The following is an 8,203-nucleotide window of genomic DNA, read 5'->3' on the forward strand; positions in this document are numbered from 1 at the left end:
GATCATGAGACTTAAATAATCAGAAGAACAAGAATGTGCTGGGGTGCGTTTGGCAGGCATGCTCGGATTATGAACAGCAGGTTGCCATTATCCCCCAAGAAAAAAGTGTATAACAGCTGTATCTTACCCCTACTCACGTTCGGGGCAGAAACCTGGAGGCTTACGAAAAGGGTTCTACTTAAATTGCGGACGATGCGACGAGCTATAGAAAGAAGAACGATGGGTATAACGTTAAGGGAGAAGAAAAGAGTAGATTGGGTGAGGGAACAAACGCGAGTTAAGGACATCTTAGTTGAAATCAAGAAAAAGAAATGGGCATGGGCAGGACATGTAATAAGGAGGGAAGATAACCGATGGTCATTAAGGGTTACGGACTGGATTCCAAGGGAAGGGAAGTGTAGCAGGGAGCGGCAGAAAGTTAGGTGGGCGGATGAGATTAAGAAGCTTTCAGGGACGACATGGCAACAATTAGTACATGGCCATGGCAGTATGAGAAGTATGGGAGAGGCCTTTGCCATGCGATGGGCGTAACCAGGCTGATGATGATGATGATGATGACACTGACCAGGTACGTGAAAAGTCTTTAGCCTAGTTCTGTCCATGCACAATACCCGTATTTACCTTCTGAAGGCACGACAGATGTTACTGCTGTAAAGAAGACCACGCGTCTCGCTGTACATCTGCATCGCCATCTTGCGGCTAGGCTGCTCCCGCAGCTGATTGCTGGCGTCTTTTTGGACGGTGCTTCGACCTGCCTCGCCATTCCTAGTCGCTGTGCCTTTTGCATAAGGAGCCGCTAATAAGCCTCTTTGGAATTGGTGCAGGTGCTGGACATCAAAACACCGTCGCTTGAAATCCTGGAGCTGCGATCAAGAATGCTACCACCGGCGATGACCGACAGCTCATCCCAAATGGCACCGAAGCCACAGTCCGTCCCGTGCACCGGCGTTCCACGACAGCGGAACACCAAAATCTTCAGCGGTGCAGAGGACGAAGACGTGGAAGACTGGTTTACGTCATACAATGGGTGAGCGCGCACAACAGGTGGAATGACCCAGCCAAGTTAACCCACGTCATCTTTTATCTGGCTGGCGTTGCCCAGCTATGGTTTCACAACCAGGAAAGTTACGTACCCCCATGGTCTGTGTTTCAGACAACCTTTACGGAAGTGTTCAGCCGCCCCACTGTTCGCAAGCTGCGCGCTGGACAACGCTTGCGTGCCCGAGCACAGCAGACGACAGAAGCGTTCACGAGCTACATTGAAGACGTCGTGAACCTTTGCAAACTAGCCAATGCCGCCATTCCCGAAGCTGACAAAATTCACCGCATACTGAACTTCATTGATGACGGCACATTCGCGATGCTCCTAGCCAGGAATCTGTGCACCGTTTCCGAAGTCGTCAGCCCATGCCAAAGGTATGATGAGTTAAGGATGCAAGGCGCTTCGACTCGGCGTCCTCCGCGAAGTGACGATTCGTTGGCGAGCCTTGACGCCATGTCCGACCAATCCTCATTCTTCCAGCAGGTCAAGGACTTTGTCCGTGGGGAAGTTGCTCGCCAATTTTCTTTAGTCCACTTCACTCAGGAGCCCACCTGCCGTGTTCCAAGCACCCTCCACACCCTCATTTCCGAAGATGTTGCTCAAGGTGTCCCTGCTGCACACCACCAGCTGCCTGCAGCCGCGAATCCCAACTCTGCGCTGGCAGTGCAGCCTGTCGCCACAGCTCTCACTCATGCGCAGCCAGTCCTGCCTTTGGCCGGGTCTCTTAGATATGCGCAGGCAGTACGTAGGCCTCCGCCGGCGCCTTTCTTGACGCAGTCCCAACCGGTGCCACCGGAAGCCCATGCTGCATCTTGGACCGCACCGAGCGCTAATCCTTGGAGGACGCCTGACAATCATCCCATCCGTTATTCCTGCTGCACTTCCGGGCACGCCGCACGGTCTGCCACCGTCGCCCTCAAGCGTTCGGCGACGCCTCTCGGCCGTTACAGTACGGCAGCCAGCCCTTCCGCCAATACGCCGCTTCTTCCCCACAACCGCATGCTCGTGCTGACCGCCCAGAATTTTCTTAGCGTCACTTGCCATCCCCTCGCCGGCGCTGGCTCTCCCCAATGCGATGGTGGCCCACATGATCCGAACATGAAAACTGAACATCGCAGTTCAAGAGGCAAGAATTGCGCCATGTTCGAACTGTCTCAGTCCTCGCGTATGCCCTGATAACGTGATCGAAATTTCTGTAGAACGTGTTCCTACATTCGCTCATGTGAATACTGGTGCAGGCGTTTCTGTAATAACCGCCAAACTGTGCCGTTCACTGCGCAAGGTGACCACGCAGCTCTCTGGACTGTAGCTTCGTACGGCAACCGTGCAGTATGTCACTCCTCACGCAGCCTGTACTGTACGTGTGCTTATTCATGGCATTGTTTATATGGTCGAGTGTATTGTTCTTCCCGCCTGCTTGCATGACACCATCCTCGGATGGGACTTTTTATCCCGTCATAAAGGCGTAATCGACTGCGCAGGCACCGAAGTTGAATTTTCACAACGGAATTACGCACCATTGCACAGAGATCGCGATCTCCCTTCTAAACTTGCCGTGCGGGATGACACCGACATTCCGACTGGCTCATTCGCCCTCGTACCCATATCCTGGGATGTCACCGCTCATGCAACGGCCCTCTTAATGCCGCCCGCCGTCTTCATGACCTGTAAAGCTCTACCACTACCCTTCGCAACGCTTGACATCGCCGGCAACTGAAGCAACATGTACTTCTACAATCCCCTCTGTACGCCTATTACGTTGCTTGTTGGTGAATGTTTTGGCTTCATAGAAGAGGTCGACCCTTCGTCTTTAGTTGACGCCCTCGGAGACTATTTTGATGTCGACTCTGGGTAACCATCTGCGATTTCGGCGCTTCAAGAAACGTCGAGCGATACGTTCTCGAGTTTCATCGCAGGTACCCTCACACCTGCTGAACGTGGAGACCTCCTCAATCCCTTGCACCACTTTAGAAGTTCATTCCACGTCTCACAACTTCAACTGGGCCACACGTCAAAGTGTAGCGCTACACTGACACCGGTTCGCATCAGCCGCTGCATCAATGACGATACCGCATCTCTGCCGAAGAGTTTCGTGTCATTACCGCGCAAGTCGAACATATGGTGCGCCGTGACGTTATTCAACCTTCGCACAGTCCCTGGGCATCTCCTGTTGTTCTCGTTTGCAAAAAGGACGGGTCTATTCCTTTTTGCGTCGACTACCGTGGGTTAAATAAGGTAACACGAAAAGAGGCCTATCCTTTGCCGCGCGTCGACGACGCCCTCGACAGTCTTCGGGGGGCAGAATTCTTCTCGTCCCTCGACTTGCATTCAGGCTACTGGCTACAGGCCCATGGCTGCGGGGCTGTGGCCGATCGCCAGAAAACCGCATTCATTACGCCGGACGGCTTATGTGAAGTTAGCGTGATGCCTTTCGGGCTTTGTAACGCCCCTGCCACGTTTGAACAACTCATGTACAACACGCTGCATGGCCTCAAGTGGTCTATGTGTCTGTGTTACTTCGACGACGTAGTGGTTTTCTCGCCTGATTTTCCGACTCAAATTCTGGGCCTGAGACATGTTTGACCTGTCTAACGAACGCGGACCTACAACTCAACCTCAAAAAGTACCGCTTCGCCACTCGGGAGCTCACCCTCTTAGGCTACGTTGTGTCCAAGCACGGCCTTCTACCCTAAAGCCCCTCCATACACGTTTCCACCGACCAAATTAAGTACCGCCAACCTACCCTCCTCCTCCACGCTCCTCTACCACTCACCCCCTTAGCTTCCGGCGTCAAGCGGAACTTACGTAGCTTCAGCTTCCTGTTCCGAGTGGAAGTCACGCTATGTTTTTAGCGTCAATTGTTTACTGTCGCATCGATGGAGTGACTTTAATTGCACCAGCTGCGGTTTAAAATGTTAATGCGATTCCATCCCAGAACCATCGCCTATTTTAATCGGCGATCTGGTCGTGTTCGCTGCTTCGTCAGCGAAAGGGCACGACAGGTAAAGCATGTGGGCGCAGCGTACGCACAACTAAAGCCCCTCCATCCACGTGCCACCGCCGCTTTTACGCACAACAAGTGCGTAGATGCACACGGATGACGCTTGGTGGAGTGGCTAGAGCATAGTGTAAGAACTTACACCATGGGTTAGAGCGAGCAACTCAGATTTGCACCAGCTGCTAAGCACGCGCGAGTGTCTCACCACCGTCTAACAGCGGTCAAAGCGGAAATTCCCGTTGCGCAACTCCAGGAAGCGGAAACGCCGGAACCGCAAATTTTGAAACCGAAAACGCCACAACCGGATTTGGTGTGAGAGGAAAAGGCGGCGCACATCAAAGGTTGTCGCTACTTAAGGGAGCGGCGGTGGCGCGTGGATAGAGGGGCTTTATTCCACCCGATCATGCAAAACTTTGAGAAGTCGCTGAGTTTGCGAAGCCTAAAACAATCAAAGAAGTCCGAAGCTTTGTGGGCCTATGCTCACATTCCCAGCACTTTGTTCGGAATTTCGCGTCGATCATGGCGCCATTGACTCATCTTCTACGCGGTGACGCCTACCTCTTCTCCTGGTCCCCTGCATGTGACTCTGCGTTTGCTACGCTGCGTCGTCTTCTCACCTCTCCGCCTACGCCATTTCGGCCCGTCAGCTACAACTGAGGTACATACAGATGCCAACGAGTCGGTCTCGGCGCCGTCCTCGCCCAACGAAAGCCCGCCTACTCCGAATGCATAGTCGCATATGCGAGTCCCACGCTGACGAAACATGATGGCAATTACAGCGGGACCAAAATAGAGGGCTTAGCTTTAGTATGCGCACTTGGCAAGTTCCGACCATACTTATATGGGCGCCCATTCGACTTGGTCACAGATCACGCGCTTTGTTGGCTCGCAAACTTGAAAGATCCCACTGGCCGCATTGCCGATGGGGCACTATGCACCCAAAAGTACGATATTCGCGTCGTCTACCGCAGCGGGCGCACACATGCAGACGCAGACACCCTGTCCCGTTCACCTTTACCTCCAAACTCGGCCTGCGGAACAACTTGCGGCCACTCGGTATCATCTTCGACATGGGCTCCTTTGCCACCGAACAAGGTCGTGACCCGTGGATCGCTTGTCTTTTCTACTATCTATCTGGATCATCGACTATCCCTGTATCCAGAACTCTCCGACGCCAAGCAGTTCATTTCACCATTCGTGACCAGCTGCTCCACCGACGCAATTACGCTCCTGAATGCCGTAGGTGGCTTCTGGTGATTCTCCGCAGCTTAAATCACAAATATGTGCCTCTTTCCACAACGATCTGCAGTGTGGCCCCATTGGAGTTTTCAAGGCGTGCGAATGAATCCGCCACCGAAACTACTGGCGCGGCAAATATAATATTGTGCAAAAGTTTGTTCGGTGCTGTCTCGACTGTCAATGCTACAAATCGCCACCTTTACGCCTGTCTGGTGCCTTGTAGCCACTCCCGTGCCCTGCCACACCCTTAGATTGCGTCAGCATCGACCTATACGGTCCGCTTCCTGTGACACCAGACGGCAATCGGTGAATCGTAGTTGCTGCTGACCATTTGACACGCTAGGCCGAAACTGCTGCTTTACCAAGTGTTGCAGAGCGGGATGTAGCCTCTTTTGTGCTACATCGCTTCGTTCTTCCACACGACGCACCACGAGAATTCCTCAGTGATAGAGGTCGCACCTTCCTCTGCGAAGTCGGCGAAGGTTTCCTTTTGGAATGCCACATTATTCATCGGACAAGCACGGCATATCATCCCCAGACCAACGGGCTCATAGAGCAATTTGACCGCACACTTGATGATATGCTCTCGATGTACGTGGCGTCTGATCATGGTAACTGGGATCGCATCCTTGCATTCATCACGTTCGCGTACAACACCGCGATCCAAGCCACTACAGAATTTTCACCTTTCTTCCTCTCGTATGGTCGCAAGCCTACGCATACCTTCGACACGCTACTTCCATACCGTCCGGACACCTCTGAGTGTGTCTACCTGTGTCCGACATCGCCTGAGAAGCCGAAAAATGCCGCCTGCTCGCGTGCACCTTTACGGCACAGCAACAGCAGCGCCAGGAAGAAAACCGCACCGACTCGCTTCCAAACACCACCTACGCTCCAGGGTCTCTTGTGTGGTCCTCATGCCTTGCTGGTGAAGCAGCGCACTGACACTGACATGGTAGAGACACACAAGAAAAGACGTCGCTCACTGCTGCTGATGACAGGAGCAAGTGTCGTCTTTTCTTGTGTGTCGTCACCGTGTTCGTGTCCGTGCGCTGCTTCACTAGCAAGGTCTGATGATTAATCACCAACTAGCCCAACTTTCCACATTACTGAATCTCTTGTGTGGCTCTCTCTCTTTTCAAACGCGGGGACTTTCCTCGAAACTCGTCCCAAAATACGACGGGCCTTACCAAGTCTTGGATCAAACATGCCCGGTGAAATTTCTCGTTGAGCCACTGTCACCACCTGTCAACTCGTGCCGGCGTGGAAGTGACATTCTCCACGTCTCGCGTCACATGCTCTACCACGACCCTCACGATTCTTAAGTCGCCAGGATGGCTCTTTTCGTCTCTGGGGAGATTGTGAAGAAGACGCGTCTCGCTGTGGCATCGCCCACGCGAGGCTCTGCTGTGTTCGCGCTGCTAGTTGCTTCTTCTTCTTCTTCTTCGTGATTTGGGAGAGGGAAAATACGCTCAGTTCTGCAGCCCATATGGGAGCACGGCGCAGCGTAATGGGGAATGGGGGTGGGGAGAGAAAGATGAGAGGATAGAGGGGGAAAGGGAGAGTTGGTTTCAGGCAGCAGACGTCAGCATCATCCAGGGGCGATGGCCGGCGCTCGGGCAGAGGCCGTGCGAGGCCGAAGTCTATTGGCGATCTAGGAGCCCGTTTGTGTACACATATTCAAGTAGGCTTGCCAGTGCTGGGAGGTGGTAGCGGGCCGGGAAGAGCAGGTGTGTCTCTTAGGTAGCCGGAAGTCCATACCGTCGGTAGGTGGCAGTGACTGGAGCGCGCTCCTGGGCTAATGCAGGACAGGTGCAGAGTAGGTGCTCGAGGGTCTCGGCGTCACCGCACCTTCTGCAGGCCGGCGAGGCGATGCGTCCCTTGGCATGGAGCCTAGCTGCCGTCCACACGGAGCCTGTGCGCAGACGAAGGAGTGTGGAACGGTCCCGTCGCGAGAGGTCGTTCTCAGGGAGCAGTTTTGGGGCGCGCTTGGTAGCTACCCTGCTATCCGGATGGCTGGATGTGAGCAGCTGTTTGAGTCTCTGCCTGGAGAAATCCGATGCTGCGACTGCTCTGGTGAGTGGAACGGTCGGGTGGTGGGCGGCCTTAGCAAGGACATCCGCCTCCTGGTTTCCAGCGATCCCTACGTGGGAAGGCAGCCAGTGGAAGGAGATGGCTACCCCCACTGCAGAGAGGGCCGAGATTTTTGCTCTCAGGAGGGTCTCAGTGACTCCGTGTCGATGGTGATCGGAGAGTGCCTGGAGAGCCGGTCGTGAGTCACTTAGCACCGCCACTGGTTTTGTCGGGGGGTCCTCAGCCAGGAGGTCTGCAGCCAGGTGGAGTCCCGCCAGCTCAGCTGCTGTGGAGCTCGCGCGAAAAGGAAGTCGGCACTGCCTGCTCCTGCCTTCAGATGGGATGGCACATGCCGCTGCTGCGGAGCCATTGGAGAGCACGGAGCCATCCGTGTACACGAGCAGCCTGCCGTCCAGCTCTTCCAGGAGTTTGCCAGTGGGTGCCTGTTGTAGTGCTGCTGCTGGCGTCCGGCGCTTTGATGCTCCATTCAGGGATAGGTGCACCTCTGGAGGCTTCTCGTGTGGCGGAGGTGTGACCATGGGCAGTGATCGCTGTAGAATCAGCTCCTCGTAGAGCTGACAGAGGCCCCCCATGCGAGATAGTGGCTGGCTCCGCAGTCGGCAAAGCAGAGCCCCACCATCTGGAGCACGGTGCAGACGGTCAATGTCCCCAAGGGCATGTTGGAGCATGTGCAGCGACAGTGGCCATTCGCCAGCCTCAGCCAGTGTGACAGCAATTCGAGAGTGCTTGGGGAGACCGAGGATGCTCCTAACTGCACTCCTGTGCAGTGTCTCGAGTTGTTGCTTCCTGGCAGGAGATAGTAGAACCAGCGGCTGGGCATATAGCAGGAT

The sequence above is a fragment of the Dermacentor andersoni genome, chromosome 9 (genome assembly GCF_023375885.2).
Source record: "Dermacentor andersoni chromosome 9, qqDerAnde1_hic_scaffold, whole genome shotgun sequence".
NCBI classification, from domain to species: domain Eukaryota; kingdom Metazoa; phylum Arthropoda; class Arachnida; order Ixodida; family Ixodidae; genus Dermacentor; species Dermacentor andersoni.